The sequence below is a fragment of the Peromyscus californicus genome, unplaced genomic scaffold, assembly GCF_007827085.1.
Source record: "Peromyscus californicus insignis strain IS unplaced genomic scaffold, ASM782708v3 Scaffold_9__1_contigs__length_137607984, whole genome shotgun sequence".
Taxonomy (NCBI): Eukaryota; Metazoa; Chordata; class Mammalia; order Rodentia; family Cricetidae; genus Peromyscus; species Peromyscus californicus.
Window position 1 is genome coordinate 65,256,085 of NW_026294617.1, and position 19,700 is coordinate 65,275,784.

Below are 19,700 nucleotides of genomic sequence, written 5' to 3' on the forward strand. Positions count from 1 at the left end.
ACATGTTCATTAGCAGCAAGAGTCAGACCTGAGAAAAATCACAAGCACCAAACAGTAAATTGACCACAAAACAAACATATTCTCATTGGGGGTAACATTACAAAGCATTGTATAAAGGGGTGGAGGAGAAACCCTTCTTAGTTTTAAGCTTCTGCTTTAGAATGACAAGAGCTCGTGAGCGCCCAGCTCTTATTTAAGGAGGGAGGGAGGGATACAGGGCCTCAGGAAGGAAAAACACATTAACTATACATACACCTTTTATCAAAGGTTACTGAAAATAGGATGATTATATGAGACAGAGAGCCAAAGAATGAAATTCATTTTAAATTAATCTTCTATACCTTTGTTTTTGGTTCTGGCCTATTTTCTGGATTATTTCTCATCAGAAAAGTGGGAGACTTGATGATTCAGGGAATACACAGCAATCAACAGGCAGCTGTGATTATCCTCTTCCCACCTGGTCACATCTCCACTGACTTCCCTGGGAGAATTCTAAAGAGAATCTCAGAGAGGTTCCTCTGCTGCCTTGATAAAAGAAAAATGTTTCTATCATAAGTACCAGAAAGAAATTAGTTTGAGTCTAGCGTGTCCAGTCACACTGGAACATACCTCAAAATGTTAAGACCAATACCCCCAAAACCATCAGTTCTATCTTAAACTATCTCATGAATTAATCTGAATTGGGTCCAGGTTAGGGTGGTCCTCATGCCTTATACCCACAGAGATCCAGAAACTGTGTCAGCATTGAAAGATGGAGTCAGCATTGGGACCATGAGGCTTTTCCATTCATGTTATTGGGTTTTTTCATGCCACACATAGAAAAGAGAAAGAATAAATGAGGGTAGTCCTCCTAAAGATTCTGTTCTATTTAAAATAGATAACGATCAAATAAAGGCTTCATACAAAAAAAAAAAAAAACCGACAAGTTTTTACTTGGTTAAGAATATCCGACATGACCCAGAAAGGAAGTCTCTCACTCACAGACAAATTAAAAGGCATATGTAAAGTCTGCAGAAGCTGTTCTTACACAGCTTTCTGTGTACTGCCCAAGATACAGTCCTCTGCAGTCTGTATGCCGATATCTAACTTAGCACAAGTTAGAGCTGTCAAGCTTTGATTAGACTGTAGGGATGACTAAATAATTTATTAAAACTGTAGTTTCCAGACCAGTAGTCCCTCTATCATAGATAATAATTTTATTATGGTAAATATAAGAAATCATATTAAAATACCATAATATACAACTATTTTATTGTTCATACAGAAAAAGATGTGGAAAATATTAAATATTTACCAAAAATAACAGATTCCTTCTTAAAACCCATCTTCCCCAAGAAAAGCATCACAATACTTAAAATGAGATCTAGGGTGGCCTTCTCCTGCAAAAGGCTCCTCTAAGTGGATAAATGATCACATAAAACAGCTAAACATTTACAAATACTTCACACAGCACTCTAATTTTGTGTATATACCCACATAAAATAAAAGCATGTGACCTCGGGGATCATTTATGCAACTAAATGCCTTTCTGGTTAGCATATAGAAAAGCTTAAGACGGATAACCTTTCACATCTGACAGCACACACGGTGAGTTATGACCACTGCTCTGTTTCTATAATTGAGCGAATGCCTTTAGACAATTGGTCAAATATTCACCTCCTATTTTCAGTTAGCTGACATGCATGCAAATGCATGTATATTTATAAGATGTTATGAGACCCATGGAGAATAGTTACGTTTTAGGAAAGTTCTTCCACTGAAGGTTTTGGTTTTTCTAATTCTCTAATAATTTTGGTTGTTACATAAAAGAAACAATATGAAAATGGTATATAAAGGCTGCTATGGCTTAAAAAGGTGTTCCCTAAGGCCCATGTGTTAAAGGCTTGGTCCCCAGGATGGTGCTACAGGAAGACAGCAAACCTTTAAGAGGTAGGGTCTTGTGAAAGGCCCGTAGGTCATTGGGAGCATGCCCTTGCAGACAGGGTGCTCTGGTCTCTTTCTCTCCCCCTTTAGCTTGGATTCCTGGCTCCTGATGTAAGTCGTCAGCACTAGTAATGAGATGGTCCCCGCTTTTGCCACCCTGCACTTTTACCAGATGCACAGAGCAATGGATCCACCCAACCTTAGATTGGAATCCCTGAAAGCAGAAATCAAGACAAACCTGTAATAAATGTTTTTTTTTTCTAGACAAGTTACATTTATCATTTATGTCATTACAGAGACAGAAACCTGACGAGCTAGAAGCGAAGTAAACTGTCCTCTCCCAGATGGCAAGAGCATCATGGGCTCTGATCAGAGCATTCATTCTACTTTCTTGTAAACAGAAGGCACCCTCATTTGCTGCAGAAATAAAAACTAGACTATATTACATAAAGCTAAAAAGTAGTACAGCACTTATAAATATTTGCCTTGGATTTTGTATATAAATTTTTCCTTTTCAGATATCAATAGCTGAACAGACGTACTTATTGTTTTTAACAGCAAAAAAATATAAACTTCAAGATTGCCTAGTGATTCCATGTGACTTATGTATGATAACAACCATTAAAAATGGTGCAAGCCAGAAAGGTGGATCATTGGATACAAATGCTCGTTGTGTAAACCTAAGGACCTGAGTGTGGTCCTCAGAACCACAGTGGAAGGAGAGAACCAGATCCTAGAAGTTGTACTCTGACCTCCATGCACATTCCCACACTCACACACATACATTATACACACAAATATATACACTATAATAGTTTCATAAATGGTACAAGGCTACCAAAGAACAACTATAGAACAGAATAGAGTGCCCCCAAAATAGACCTCCTCATACAAAATCATGATTTTCACAAAGTCACTAGCATAATCCAACAGGTAAAGAAAAACTAGAAATCTTGACCACAACCCCACCTCATTCACAAAAACTAACTTGATAGGTAATATAAATGAGAATACAAGTGATAAAATCATAAAGCTGTTGGTGGGAAACAAAGGAAAAATCAGGATGTGGAAGAGGGCAAAGGTTTCTCAGGCAGGTTATAGAACTAGACCATGACTAGTAAGTATGACGCCAACATTTAAATCTCATTGAAGACAGTCTTTAGAAAATGAAGAAGCAAGAATGGAAGTCAGGAGCTTCAAAACACAGGTGGACAAGGACTTTCTGAATAGGAGTCCTACTGCTCAGGAAATCAGGCCAAACATGGACAAATGACATCTCATGGAATTAAAATGTTCCTGCAAGATGGAAACAGCTAATCAGGAGAAGAGACACTTTAGAGAACAGTGGACAGAAGATTGCTTGATATCTAGAACATACGAAGAGCCCAAAAGAACTAAAGAAGTCAAATAACATAGACAGAAAATGAGCTAAAGGCGGTTACTAAAAGATGACATATAAATGGGCAATAAACATGAAAAAACGGTTCAACCTCACTAACCATCGGAGAAACACAAAGGAAAACTGCACTGAGATCCTCTCTCACCCCGGTCAGAATGGCGGCCACTAAGAAAACCAATGACAAAGGCTGGCAAAGAATGCAGACCAGAGGGAACCTTTACATGCTGCTGAAGAGGTGGTAAATTAGTTCAGCCGCTACGGAGATCAGCGTGGAGGCTTCTCACAAATAAACTACAAATAGGTCTACCATGTGACCCAGCTAGACCACCCCTAGGAATTTGCCCAAAGGACTCTGAGTCAACCTACAAAAGAGGTACTTGAACATGGATGTTTACTGCAGCACTACTCACAACACATAACAGAACAGCATAGGTGCCCAACAACAGAGGAATGGATAAAGAGTGCTATCCAGGGTCTCACCTGTTTCACAACTGGTTTGGTGATGTCCCTGACTGACGCCCTCACAGCAGGATTCAGCAAACTGAACATGCAACGGAAGCTGCTAAACAAAGTTCTGCCACCAGTGCTCTGAAATTACAAAAACAAACAAAAAAGATGCAGTTTTAATTTCATTGAAGAAGAATCAATCAAAGCTTTCAACTCATCAGAATGAAATCCTCCACATTGATATCTATATGATATCTTCACTGGAATTTAATATGTCACAAGTGTTTGGATCATTGATGTGTATTTGACACGTCACTTTCTATGTCTCATCTTGAATCTCTAACTGGAAATAAGACTCAGACACTACCACAATGTATGCTGGAGACCATGGTGCATAGATAACATCAGGTTGCCCACGGCTGGTTATAATGGCGACCTGATGCTATATACCCTGGTCTCCAGCATACATACAAAATCACATTTTCCAAACTTGTCCATCTGCTATTTTGATTGTTTCCATTGTTCTATTTTGAGTTGTGCCCATGGGAACTCACTCTCAATCAACTAATACTTAACGTGGAGAGATATATGTCTGAGATTACAGAAGGAAATTTAAATGAACTGGCTAAACATAGTCTGCATTCCTTAGGCAGAAGGGCCTAATTACAAGGAATGTTTCTACAGAAACTGTAAGTACGAACTTGGAGTTTCCAGTCTACTATGATGATATGTCCCCATTTCCAGAACATCCTCTAGAAGGACCACAGAGAAAGGCATAGCACACACCACCTACTGATGAGCCTATAAAAAAGGCAAGCTGGTGAGGCAATGGAGCACTGAGTAATTACAAAGTAGTCTCTACATGCACTAAAGTGTAAGAATGCAGAAACACAAATACCAATGACAATAAGCTATACTCTACACCAAAGCACATTTGTAGATTGGCACCTTTACAAAACAGGTCCAGATCTACATTTTAACCAAGCAACATCACTTAAACAATATAGTAAGTTACATATTTTGAGAGGTTCTATGTACAATCATTTTCTAGAAAGTGTAGAAACCTACTCTAATTTTTATATGAAGAAGTAAAATAGTTATTTCATGCCTTATTATGACTGAAGTCTAATCATTAGGAGGGTTGTAAAATGTGATGTGTTTGTGTATATACTGTAGGTGCAGTTCTCAAGGTAGGTATATATCCTGACTTTTTTGTACAGGTTTGAAGTTGAAATTGAATTATATATACATATACTTTATTGTTCTAAATAAAGAATTTTATGCATTGTAAAAAAAAACAGTTAAAGGAGATTAGTGGGCGGCACTGGGAAAATAAAGACAATCAGCACATCCCTGCATTTAATGACTGTTTTCACTCTACTTATGGGCAACAATGTACTTACCTACTGGTAAGACGGCAACGCGCTGACTGTCCCTAAATTTACCTAGGCTATCATAATTGTAAGTTTGGACTAGACAGAACAGATTGTTTCCATCTGCCAGGAGTATTCCTTCCAGGCGTTGTAGCCTAATGAAGACTGTACCATCAAGGAGGGCATCAAGGCCTCCGCCATGCTCTCCACAGCACACGGTAGGTACCTCCAGCACAGCATTTGTACACTGTTGATTAAAAACTCCTGTCTTAAAGCTCAACTTGGTATCCCCAGAGATCAGTGTAGACACTAAGGAAACAGATCAGTATTTCAAGACCCCAGCAAAGACTCTCATATTAAAATTCTCCTTTCATAAATTCTACTGTAGCTGAAATGCAACCACTAATGCCCACTACCTTTGCGTTCCCTACTGCTACTACCTGAAGAACATTTTAAGTTTTAAATTTCTCATGAAAAGCTAAAACATTAAATGGTCACTAAAATCCACTCCACAGTTGGAGACTCCTTGGAAGTTAGAGGAAGATCATTGTCTAGACCCCCACTCCCCAGTTCCACCCCCAGACCCATCACTCTGTGAACAGCAAGGCCCCTAGGACAAAAGAGGTTAACATTCAGTGAAGCCAGTTAGAGTGTATGTATAGGAATCCTCCATACTATTTTAGCAGCTTTACTGCAAATCTAAAATTATCTCAAAATAAGAAAATGTTTCTGTCACCGATGACAGGCAGGACCCTAGGTCACATATGAAAAGAAGAAACTAAAGGAAGCCGGCTGTATTTAGGAATGCAGAAAAGCAGAGGCCTAAGGAGAAAGACCAAGTCTTAGCTTCCAGTTCCCAAGTTTGTCAGGGACCAGATAGACTTTAACAATACTCCCACTGTAATGGATATCTTGGACCTCCCTAAAAGACCCTGCCCTGCAAAGATAAATCATTCTTCAGCCAAAGTGATGCTTCCAATCCAGACCTTAACATTCCTGGCATAGACAAACTACATACCAAAAGTAAATCTTTTAAAAATGTATTTATACCTACAAAGACAAGAACCTTAGAAATATAACTAATTACTATACTATACTATACTATACTATACTATACTATACTATACTATACTATACTATACTATACATACCTAGGCATCTACTCTAACACTATACAGTATTGGAAAGTGCTTCCAGGAGCATGGAGTAATAACGTAGCACCCTGGGTACAATCCACCTGCATGCCAGCCTTCTGTTGGCCACCATTCTTCTTGCCCCCAACCACTGTTTACTTGTTTGTCAGCTGAGAATGATAACAGAGGTAAATCTCACAGTTCACACAAGAATGAGCTTGCAAATGCTGCCCTGGGTCTCAAGGGCACAAGTCACATCTGCTAATGTATTTTGTACCATCCCTGGCTCAGTGCCCCATGAAGGTAAAGAGTTTAATAAATGTTTCCAGTGACACCAACAGCTATAAGAGTCAGCTTTCTTCCCAGCTCATTTACTTTCCTCGAGTAATATTTATTAAGTATTCATTTGTACAAGGTTAGCCCTATGCTAATGCTGTTTACATTGTTCCCAAATAATGTTAAATACATACCTCAGAGAAGATGTCCCTAAAACTCCAGAGGAGAAACTGCTGTAAGGATTGCCTACATTTTCCTGGAGTGAGGGGGCAGAAGTTTCAGGGCTGTTTCTACAAACTCATGCATAATTTCTAAGGAGAGCTCAATGGGGAGGCAGAAGGACTATAAGAGCAGCCTAGCGGAGAAACAGACTTTTCCAACGTTTCAGCTGCTCAGGCCAACCCAGAGAGTCAGCCCTTACTTTGTTATAGGACTCTGTGGGCTCTGATACCAAATTGCTAATTTGGGGTTAACCTACGATTCTAAGTCTTTCAAGAGTACAAATGTCAAATAGTGATCTCAAGAGCCTCTCTACCAAGTCCACAAAGGTCTGGATCAATGACATGCTGCTGATCCCCTAGAGAGGACGTACAAGTCAGCATGTTCTTCCCCAATCCTTCACCCAAGCTCCAGACTGGGGCCACAGCAATAGCAACTCGCTTTCTGTTCCCGTGCTCTGATGAAAAACCTCTGGATTGCCAGATCCTGGCAAAAGGCTAAGAACTCTAAAGTCACAAAATGAGATGACACTGGCCAATGGTCAGACCTTGGTACACATCATCATTAGAATGCATGGAGGCAGGCCCCATAGATACATATCCACACTAGACTGTGCATGGAGGCAGGCCCCATAGATGCATATCCGCACTAGACTGTGCATGGAGGCAGGGCCCATAGATACACATCTGCACTAGACTGTGCATGGAGGCAGGCCCCCATAGATACACATCCGCACTAGACTGCATGGAGGCAGGGCCCCCATAGATACACATCCGCACTAGACTGTGCATGGAGGCAGGCCCCATAGATACACATCCCCACTAGACTGCATGGAGGCAGGGCCCCCATAGATACACATCCGCACTAGACTGTGCATGGAGGCAGGGCCCCATAGATACACATCCACACTAGACTGTGCATGGAGGCAGGTCCATAGATACACATCCGCACTAGACTGTGCATGGAGACAGGCCCCCATAGATACACATCCGCACTAGACTGTGCATGGAGGCAGGCCCATAGATACACATCCGCACTAGACTGTGCATGGAGGCAGGCCCCATAGATACACATCCCCACTAGACTGCATGGAGGCAGGCCCCCATAGATACACATCCGCACTAGACTGATGGAGGCAGGCCCCATAGATACACATCCACACTAGACTGTGCATGGAGGCAGGCCCCCAGAGATACACGTCCGCACTAGACTGATGGAGGCAGGGCCCCCAGAGGTACTGCACCTATTCTGTCTTTCTTACATATCAAGTTTCCAAGAGGTTGTTTTTCATTCGTAAGTACTGTGTCTCTGAGATATTCTAGAGTCAATTAAAACTCAGTTATCAGAAACACAGAGCCCTGTAAAATCTGGAAATGCTGTTTGTTACATAGTCCCTGCTTTCTCTCCTCATTTCCATCTCTGTCTCTCCCTGGCCTTCTCAGCAGCTGCCGAGGTGAGAGCTTCCTGGCTGCTTGGTCCTCCTAAGCCACCTCCAGCCTTTGCCTCACAACGGTCCTTTCAGGCCTTGCTTCTAGATCTTCTAGATTCTGTCTTCCTTTGAATCTTTCAGACTCAAAATACCTCAGAAAATAAACTCCTGTGTCCAAGATCTGCCACAGTTATCTTCTGCTTAAATAATATATAACAGGACCTCTCTGGTGAATGCTAGCCTGTAACTTGCTTTTCAGTGCCAGATGCCCTCTAGTTCTGTGAATGCCTCTTTTTCTCGGAGGCAAAACTGGTTCCCAACATGCTCTCAGATTCGGCGAGGAGCAGTGGAACTTCCCTACGGGCCACCGGAAGCTTCAGAGTGAACACCGGGACTGGTGGTGCAGCGCTACGGTATGTCTGCCCGGCATGCTCAAAGTTCTTGGTTTCCCTTCTAGCTCCAAAATTAACTGGTTAATTAGTAACCATAGATGCCCTTTTGTTTATTTAATGCCCTGGGCTTATTTAAAAGCTGAACACAGTGCCACAGGCCTGCAGTCTCAGATACTTGAGCTGGCCCAGGAGGGATGCTTGAATTCAGGATCCAAGGCCAGTATTATCAAATACTAATAAATGCATATTGAATGGAAGCATATGATAAATATGTAAATATTTATTTTAATAATAGTAATTATATTGTTGGTATAAAGTATATATAAGTAAATAAATATTAAATTGGATTTCTAACTTTTTAACGTTGTCTTCTAAAACATCTAGTCTCTTTCTCGCAGCATATCATTCGTTGAAAACTCAGCTGTAGCTATCCCAGAATAAAGGAAGAGCCGTAGGTACTAGTGCTACTCTGGGTGGGAGACCTCAGCTAGAATCATCCAGCTCTTGCTCAACACTGGAAGTCTCAACTTTGCCTTAAATGCTAATGGAATGCCACAACAGATTTCTCCTTTGGAAAGATGGGAAGATGTCCCTCTGTCCTAGAAAGCAAAGTTGGTCTGTAAATAAATTTCAAAAATGATTGCCACAGTTCCAAATCTCTTCCCAATTGATTTAATTGTTTTTAACTCTGAAATTCAGCACTCTTATAGGGATATCTTTTTTTATTTGGTGGGAATACTTCCCTGACAAAGGTCATAGAAAACTCACTAGTGCCTTGCAGTCCTAATAAATATTGTATTAACTATCCTTCCCAAAACATGCCACCCTTCCCCAACCACTCACTGCTCAGGTCAGTTCCCTTCCTCCACTTCCCACAGCTCCACATGAATTCTCCTTTCCAGATGCAGGTAGCGGTAGTTCCTGCCCTTAGTTCAATAACATGATTTATTAATGTGTGTGTGCTAGATGTTGAAACCTGATCTTTAGCTTCCTGAGAAGACCATATGGCAAAACATCCTTAAAGTAAAGTCGATGACCAAGTCTTGGCAGACTATCATTCTCTTGGGTGTAGCATCATCTGTCCTGCCCTGTCAAAAGAGCCTTTTCAAGTCTGACTCCTGATTCTTTCCATATCTGACTCCAAGCAAATGAAATTGGTCTGCAGATGGTCCAGAGCTCGGAAGATTATCAAATGCCTTCCCATTTTTAGAAACCCCAAATTATTCAGTGCTAGTCACAGAGTACGAAAGAACAGTTTTATTTGTGGCCACTCAGTTTATTACCAATGCCCTTGAACAACATACAATTTTGTTGTCGGTCCACAGCACTCTGGGACAACTAACACACTCCATTGGGTGCACACCAGGGCATACTGGAGCAGGGTCATTTCCCTGTCTCAATACAGCCATTACACGGTTGGTGTCAGCCCACGTTCTCAATACAGTTAAAGAATGTAAAGGGCTGCTACACTGAAACATTTGCTTTACTACATTAACTCCACATTCTCGTCCTAAAATTGTACCAGGCCTGTGCTGTCACTCTGCACTTGTCCCTTATTTGTCTTTGAAGAAACAAGTAAAATTGTAACTTCACTAACGTCTTAGAAAATGGAAGAAATGCCGATTGCTGACACACGCGTCCAATCCAGGTTCCATTTAGTCAGGTACCCCTGCCCAATGTTATATATTAACATTGGATACATTAAGTTCCAAAATTCTAACTGCTTTATTGTGGCAATGCCAGACACAGAGTGTCTCCAGACCTCAAATACCTAGGTTCTCAGACCCCAAATCAATTCTGTTCCTGCCCTCCATGCTTATTAATTAGAATTCTACTCAGATATACTTTGAGCATAAAACAGGAAGGTCCCCTGAGGCTGTGAATCTCAGATTTAAAGGGCCTAACGATATGTATGCACCACGTTTTGGGTTTTTTGTTTGTTTGTTTGTTTGTTTGTTTGTTTGTTTTTGTTTTTTTTGTGTGTGTGTGTGTGTGTGTGTGACAGGGTTTCTCTGTGTAACCCTAGCTGTCCTGGAACTCAACTCACTCTGTAGCCAGGCTGGCCTCAAATTCAGAGATTCACCTGCCTCTGCCTCCCAAGTGCTGGGATTAAAAGTGTGCACCACCACCTCCTGGCTTTCTTAGGGTTGTATTTCATCAACTATGGGTAACCCAGACAGGCAACTGCTGATACCAAGTCAGCCTCACCAACAGTAACTCAAGTTCAACTATTTAAAAACTATTCCATTCAATCTAGTAAGTCTCCTCAGATATTTTTAAAACATATGCCATCATATACATCTCTCAGAAAAAGAAAAACAAAAGTCTCTCAACTCACTCACCCAGAAGCATGTATTGGAAACAAGCTACAGTGCTTAAACTGACCACTGACCATTTCCAGATTGAGGTCATTTTTCCTCTGGTCATGAGTTAAACTGAACACGAGTGGGACCTTCACCATGGACCATAGGAGTTCATTAAGCACATTAAGTATTGAAGTGAACCTTCTAATGAATATCACAGAACTATCCTCAGATATCTCCTCAGATACAGCCTGTAATTAATCAGGATGTTGGGAGCTACAGGCGGCAGGAACCCCACTCACGTTCACATAAACAAAGCAGGAAGTAGTTTAACTCATCTAGCTGGACAGATATTGGGGTGGCTCACTGCACAGAAGAAAACTGGAACTGGGACTGTGCTGCCCCAAATTCATTTGCTCTTACCTCTCTGCGCCTTACCCTCTATTTATCATGTCTCCGCCTACAGGCTTTCTTCTCTCCTACACCATGGGCAGCTTTGCCCTCTGTGACCTCAGAAACAAGTTATCATTTGGCTTTCATTTCCATTCTAAAACCATAAATGTTTCAAGCACTGTCTCACAAAAATCCCAAGAATGGCTCTCATGAGGCTTGATTCTCACACCTTCCCTGAAGACATCGCTGCAGCCTGGAAAATAGACCCTGACTAGCTGTACTTAAACCACACGCCTAATCTTGTGGCTAGGAATAAGAGGGAAAAGATAGGAGGCTATAAATTAACACTATTATTTCTTTCTCTGCAAACCCTCATGAAATGGGAAAGAAAAGTCCCCCATGAAAGGGGAACTAAATAATGATGAGAACAAAACTATCTGGACCACCACAATCACCAGCTACTCCACATTACCACTGACCTTTCCATGCAGAGGTGGGAAAGCCATCTATTCAGTTGTGACCGCTAGACTTCCTACAATTTTTCAGCAGGGCAAGACAACCTGCCCTTGACAGTGAGCATCCATTGTGGAGTAAATGAATACATTCTTGAACAACAATACCGTACGGATGCACAGCAAATACAACTATGCCCTTAGTTTTGCTGCTGCTCAGCTCTTATCAAAAGCTTAAAGGACAGTGCATTGCATGAAGATCTTCTGTCACTGTTAAGAATGGCTGCCATTTTACCAGCGAGCTTGTCCTTGGCTTCTTGCTAACAGGTTTTAATTTTGTCCTAGAGTTTGCTTATTGTCACTGTGATAAAGACATGACCAAAATCAACCTGGGGAAAAAAGAATGTGTATGTCCTGATCCCGGTCCATCACTGAGGGAAGCCAAGGCAGGAACTCAAGCAGGGCAGGAACCTGAAGGCAAGAACTACAGCACAGGCCATGGAGGGATGCAGCTCACTGGTTTACCCTCCAGACCAACGGCCAGCTACCTTTCTTAGACCTCCCAGGACCACCTGCTCCAGGTCGGCAGGGGCCTGGGCCCTCACACATCAAGCATTAATCAAGAAAATAGGGATTATCTCAGTTGAGGTTTCCTCTTCCCATGTGAATCAGTATGTGTCAAGTTGACAAAGCAGCCCATACAGGCTTCATTAAGGAACTCATGCCTGCCTCAAAAGACTCAGGTCTGACTCTACCTTCAGGATTACAGACCAGTGTTAGGGACAGGTTAAGCGTGACCCATTTCAGACAGTGAAACATGTAGCATCTGCAGATGGGTGTCCGGGGAAATTTTCCAGTTCCAAAGAATGAATAGGACTGGTTCTACTCCTGGACATACTGAAGCCACTTTGTAACTCTGCCAGGAGCCAGCCTGAGAGAAATGCATGGAAAACAAAAGGAAGGAGAGAGTATTTCCTTATGACTGTGAAGTCAACCAGTCCTAAAATCTAGCATAGAAATATCTGTTATGAGTCACAAAGTCCTTTAAGTTAATGAACTGGGGATGGAGTGCTCTGACTTTATAGTGAGAGATATGGTAAAAAATCTTTACCCAGAATGATCACAGTGGACAGTTAATCATGAATTTAAAAAGCTGATTGCTCAATGGTGCTATAAAAATTCTATAAAGGTTATTTTCACTTCAACATATGGATATATATTCAGTCATTCATTTTATGTATTTTGTGTATGAGATGCTGGTGATTGGTACTGATATCATCTTTCTAATATAAAACATACTTTCATAGTTTACAGTTTGGTGTCTTCAATAAACTGGTAACTTTAATGTAGATTATAGACACCTGTAATACAATGTAAGTGCAGAATCTTTGTAAATTTTCTACAAGTTTCACAGTGGCTTATGGTTGTATCATCCACACATAATTAAAAAGCAATTTTTGTTGGCACATTCTCAAGAGTTTTCTAAAGTGTTAAACTTTGTTTGCTAAGAAACATCTTTTGCTCTTGTATTTAACTGGTTCATATATTTAGCCAACTTATTAACTTATACTACTAAGTAAAGTTTGCACAGATACACACAAAGCTGACTGCTGGTGAACATAAGGCCCAACTACAGAAGCTCTAGAAAGGTCTACTCAGCCAGGTTGCTAATATCCCAGCATGCTATGGGTAACATTCTTGAGAAAACAGAGCTGTGTTGATGGTGAAAACTGATTCCTTGAGTTCCCATGCTGCCCTTCTGGGTAACTATGGTTCTCATCCCTCATCAAAGAAGCTTCCTTTTACAGCAGATGGAGACCATTACAGAAAGACACAGCTGGACAAGATGCAGAGAACAGCTGACCACAGGCTCCCTAACACTAATTGATTCCTCTACAATACAACCACTAAACCTAAGATTCAAGGTACATTGTGGGAGAGGATATGGAAAAGTTGTAAGAGTCAAAAGACCATGGCATTTGCTGCAAGAATAGTGTCTTCTGCAGACGACAGAGAAGCAACACCCATGAAATTCCAATACCGCTGCCTAAAGAAGACCTGTAAAATGGTAACACTAACTGACACATCAGTGTGGATGGGGGAAATCCCACAGGGCCCCATCCCTAGATGAAGTGCTATAAGCAATGAAAGATTGATGAGGGAGGAAGACTCAGTCTTCTCCAGGGATGAGCCCCGATAATATCCGATCTTAAGTAGTCAATCTTAGATATACATACCAGCAACACAAAAGGAACTCAGCAGGCTGTGTTTATAAATTTATATGAGAGTGTGTGTGTGTGTGTGTGTGTGTGTGTGTGTGTGTGTGTGTAACAATAATAATTAAAGAAGAAAAGGCCATGAATTTGAGAAGGACTCAGGGAACACAGGAGGAGTTAGAGGGAAGAGAAGGAGGGTAGGAGGAAATGATGTGAATTAGTAATTATATGAAATTCTCAATGAATATTTTTTATTTTTATTAGTTTTATTTTTAATTAAAACATAATTATATCATGTCACCCATTCTGTTCCTCCCTCCAACTCCTTCTATGCACTTCTCCTTGCTTTCTCTCAAATTCATGACCTCTTTTTCTTTGTCGTGTGTGTGTGTGTGTGTGTGTGTGTGTGTGTGTGTGTGTGTGTGTATACACATATATTCCTAAATACATAACTATCCATTCAGCCTTACATGTTGTGACTGATCATTTGGTACTGGATAACCAATTGGGGGTTCTTCCCTGAGGAAGACTATTCTCCCACTATCAATCAGCATGTCTTAGTTGCCTGCAGTTCTTTCTCTAGGGTTGGTCCTGGGGAAGAGCGTCCCTGTCCATGTTAGTATGTCTACTGCTATGTAGTCCTTGCTCAGATCTTGTTTAGGCTGTAATGTTACTGACACTTCATGAGTCTAGCTTCCCTGGCATTTCTAGGAGACAGTCTCACAGCTGACTTCCTGTTCCTCTGGCTCTTACAGCTTTCCAGCCCCACTTCCACAATCCCTCTAAGCCTTCAGTCAAGAGTTGTTACAGATACATCATTTGAGGCTGAGCATTACGTGGTCACTTGTTTTCTTCAGTTTGATCAGCTGTGCTTTTCTGTAATGCTCACCATCTCTTGCAAACAGGTTTATTTTTAATGAGAAGTGAGAGTTATACTTCTCATAGGTATAAGGATGAATGCTTAGAACGCAGTTAGGAATTATGCCAAGTAGAGTGGTAGCTGTAAGCTCTCCTCCAGGATCCATGACGTCACTAGCCCTGGATAGGTTTCTAGTACCAGGTATAATTTCTCTCTTCTTGAGTGGGTCTTAAGTCAACTAGACAATTGATGGTTGGTTACTGCCAAGATATGCATATCACTATCGCACCCTTAGGATTACCCTGCCATGCTGGTTGCTGTTTTAGTTCATGGGCATGATAGCTGTGGACAAGTTTATGTCCACAGCACACCCCATTAACAGGAAACCCATCCACCCTACCACAGCACTTTCTCAAGGGGAGTGGGTTTCAAGGTGAACTAGAACAACAGGGAAATAAAAATGAATGTCATGTTACTGATCTTAACTGAAAGCAAAAAAACAAAAAACAAAAAACAAAAAACAAAAAACAAAAAAAACTCTCTCCAGGCTTAACTACAGTTCACCTCTGGGCAATGCTAAGATGGCCTGCCATTTAGGTGAAGATATTGAAAACAAATTTTTTAATTTTCCTTATAAAATATTGGCTCAATTTCCCATCCATGATTACAGTATTTATCACAAACTTTAATTTGAAATTATCTCCTGTCTAAAACCTTTTTATTTAATTATTTAAGAGCCTAGTATTTTATGTGTATAAGTGTATTGCCCACATGTATGTTTGTGCACCACATACATGTTTGGTGCTCACAGAGGTCAGAGAAAAACATTGGAGCCCCCGGGACTGGGGTTACAGATGGTTGTGAGCTGCCATGTTGTGCTGGGAATCCAAACAGGGCCCTCTGCAAGAACAAGTGTTTTTAACCATTGAAGCAACTCTCCTGTCCATCTTAAACCACAGAAAGCTAATACCATTGGTCAGTATCAGCCTCTAATGTAATTATTCTCTCCATTTTATCACATAATTTTATCATTTCAATAGTGGTTCAACTAGATGGGTGTTTTAATGTTGGCATAAGCTCACTGAATAAACAAGCACAGTTGACCAGATTTTAAAAATGACTCAATAACTTTTGCTTCCTTTCTCATTTTCCAGCCTCCCTCACCATTAAAGGCCCAATGTACACAATTTTTTATCACGAGCAACAATTCTCTAATTGCACTTTGGGAAAAGGTATGGCTGTTAAGGCACAAAAGCTTATGGTAAGTTTAGATGACACAGTTCTAAAACTACATGGGTCAAAGGAAAAACCTCAAGAGAAATTTATTAAAGATTTTGAACTAAATAAAAAAAAACACAAAATCTGTGAGCTACAGAAGTAGTGCTTAGGAGGGAATTATAGCATTGATAGCATTGAATGGGCACATCAGTGCAGAAGAAATACCTAAAACTGATAAACTACATAAGCAGAAGAGAAGAAATAATAAAAACTCAACAGAAATCAATAAAACTGAACATTGAAAAACAATAAAGTCAACTAAGCCAGCAGCTGCTTTTTTGGCATAATCAATAATATTTATAATCCTTAGCTCAACCCCATTAGACAAAAAGACAAACAATAAGAACACAAATTATCAATGACATGAAGGTTGGGCCATCACTGCTAATCCCTCAAACCCTGAGAAAATAGTGAGGGGATGTTATGAACAGCTTTGCCTGTAGATTTAATAGCCTGAATGAAATTAACTAAGTCCTGGTAAGCAATTCTACAAAAGCTCACATAAAAAGAAAGATGATCCAAGTAGGCCTGTATGTAGTAAAGAAATGCAGTGCCTAGCAACCTCCCAAACCAGAAAGGACCATGTGTAGATAGGTTCACTGGTGAATTTTACCAGACACTGGAGGAAGTCACACCACTTCTCTATAATCTCTCCCAGAAAACAGCAGAGAGAATACATCCAATCTTCTATGAGGTCAGCATTACCTTACCAAACAAAGATAGGAAAACTACATACAAGTATCTTTTTATGAACACAAGTGCAAAATTCCTCAAGAAAATAAGAGCAAACAGAACCCAGCAACGTAGACAACAGGGTGTGGAGCTAGCTGTAATGGCACACAGCTGTAGGCACAACTACTTGGAAGCCTAAGGCAAGAAGATGTTGTGACCCCAGTTTTGAGGCCAGCCTAGGCTCGAAAGGAGGAAGAAGAAGAAGAAGAAGGAGAAGAAGAAGAAGAAGAAGAAGAAGAAGAAGAAGAAGAAGAAGAAGAAGAAGAAGAAGAAGAAGAAGAAACATGTAATCTAAAGGGATAAGTTTGGAAGCCCGGTGTGATAGCACAGGCCTTTAATCCTCTCAAGTGCTTACTTCAAAGGTAGAGGAAGGCAAATCTCCGAGTTCAAGACTAAACTGGTCGACACAGTGAGTTCCAGGACAGGCAGGCCTACACAGAGAAACTGTCTCAACCCACCATCCCCACTCCACCCTTAGAAAGAAAGAGAGGGAGAAAGAGCACAAATGTACTTAGGTTTGGAAGGGATGGGCTGGGGTTTGTTATGGCATGCTCTATTTAATAGCACTGTCCAATTATTTAGCTTTATAACTGACAATTGTCTGTTCATATAGCACTAAATCACTTGAGGAAAATATTTTACATCAAATTCTTTTGCTACCTTAATTTAAGAAGCAACAATTTAATACCTATTTCCTAGTAACTAGAAAGCCAAGAGTTATCAAAATCAAAGCAAAAGATTTAATATTGGATTAACTCCATATCCACCTTGGTGTTAATGGTGACAGACTGCAGGTCTGAGCCTAAGCAAACACCTCAATAAAGTACAAGAGTCTAATACAAGCTCTCAGGGAAACGGACTTCAGGATTCAGACCCTGCCAAGAGCAGCAGGACCCTATATCTCTAGATCCTAAGTAAGCAATGGACAGCACTGTGGTCCTGTGCTTTTGCAGAATACATACTTATTTTCTACAGTGTTCTGCAAGACTGTTTTATCAATTTGTTTGAATAAAGTGGAGAAAATAGATAGACCAAAAAATTTCATTACCCATGGGATTTGTCACAGTTAATAGCAATTAATCAAAATTTTTCTGCTGGTGTAGAAAACCAGCCACACAAATGATGACATTAAGGATCAATGGAATATTTGTTTCTCCCTTCTGAAAAATCAACTAGTAAAGGCTGGAGGTGTAGCCCAGGGACAGAGCACTTGTCTAGTATGTATGAGGCCAGAGGTTTGATTGTCAGCACCAAAACACGCAAAATAAAACCGAACTATCAACTGGCCCAATGCGGCTCACAGTTTTGTGGATGTTTAAAAACCACTTTCTGCCGGGCGGTGGTGGCGCACGCCTTTAATCCCAGCACTCGGGAGGCAGAGCCAGGCGGATCTCTGTGAGTTCGAGGCCAGCCTGGGCTACCAAGTGAGTCCCAGGAAAGGCGCAAAGTTACACAGAGAAACCCTGTCTCGAAAAACCAAAAAAAAAAAAAAAAAAAAAAAAAAAAACACTTTCAAAGAAAGAAGCTTCATATTTATTTAATAAAAAAAAAATTCTGGGCTGGAAAGATTACTCAGTGGGTGAGGACCTGGGTTCCATTTCCAGAACCCACATGGCTATTCACTACCATTTGTAACTCCAGTTCCAGGAGATCTGGTGTCCTTTTCTGGCCTCCATGGGTACCAGGTATGTTTGTGATACAGACATACATGCAGGAAACATTCATACCCATAAAATAAAAATAAAGAAATATTAAGAAAAAAACAAAGAAATCCAGTTTGGTTGCAGCATTATTACATTCTTTCGTGTGTGGATGTGCATAGTAAAACAGGAACAGCTGACCCTAAGACACATACAAAACACACAGGCGAATCTGAAGACAAAGCTCTCCGAATTGCCTTTGGTGTTTTAAGTAAGCACATTTCATTTGGAAATGTTCTCGATATCAAAACAGCAAAGTTATATTTCTTACAAATGTCTAACCTTCTAAACTCATGTTTTACCAACCTAAATTAAGAAAGCCCCACTCCCATAACTGGGTGGTTTATTCTATAAAATAACTTGAATTTGTATGTTTAAATTGCCTTTATTACTGCTGGGATCACTGAAATTTAAATTCTGTGTATTTTGCTACCCACACTAAAACTAACCCCATGGGGAGCTTCACTCCGATGCTCTTTATAGTTACACATCCATATTTGCACAGTGAAAACTTGACTTTAACTGACAGTCATTTCAGCCCACATCCCTGAGATACTCAGGGAGGAGGCAGCAGTACTTTCCAGTGCCATGACAATCTGTCAGCTAAAAAGGCTTTCAGTACACAGTGGCGTACCATGGTGGGCAATCCACTGAAAAATACGTAGTGTCGCCTACAATTTCAGTCATCTTGGGACTAACTGCACAGAATTAGGCTTAGATTTTTCTTTCTGGAAATGTTTGAATGCACTGCCTTGAATACCTTGATAACATCACAAGCAAGATTAGGTCCTTTACTCCAGGGCCACAAGAAACAATAAAATATGTAATAATAGATGAGGCTCCAGCAGCAGTTACAACAGGCTAAATACTCTCCGTGTAAACTAACACACTCCTCCCAACAGTCCTGTGAGAGAGGTATACTATTATTCCCACTACATAGCTGAAGGAACTGAGGCGGAGAGGTTCAGTAACTTGTTCCAAATGACAAAGGAAGGAACCAGGATTTAAACACAGCAGACCATCTCCTGAGTGAGTCTTGATTTTACAGGATTGTATAGAGCACCTACACACTTCCATTTTTGTTTAAAATGGAAGGCTTTTACTTGAGTGAAATGATTGACCTCCATCTATTTCTAGAGGGGGAGAAATATATTTTTGTATGTCTATTAACCTAAT

The 19,700-nt window shown here is 40.6% G+C and overlaps 1 protein-coding gene across 3 annotated transcripts in view; it reads right to left on the reverse strand.

Moving 5' to 3' along the window:
• The window catches only part of Fhip1a (FHF complex subunit HOOK interacting protein 1A), a 236,684-nt gene that overhangs the window by 128,274 nt on the left and 88,710 nt on the right, over positions 1-19,700 (reverse strand). For all 3 annotated transcript variants that reach the window (XM_052730252.1, XM_052730251.1, XM_052730250.1), the window contains one exon: positions 3,803-3,910. The gene's annotated coding sequence lies outside the window, so the exon portion shown is untranslated. The remainder of the gene's footprint in view (positions 1-3,802; positions 3,911-19,700) is intronic.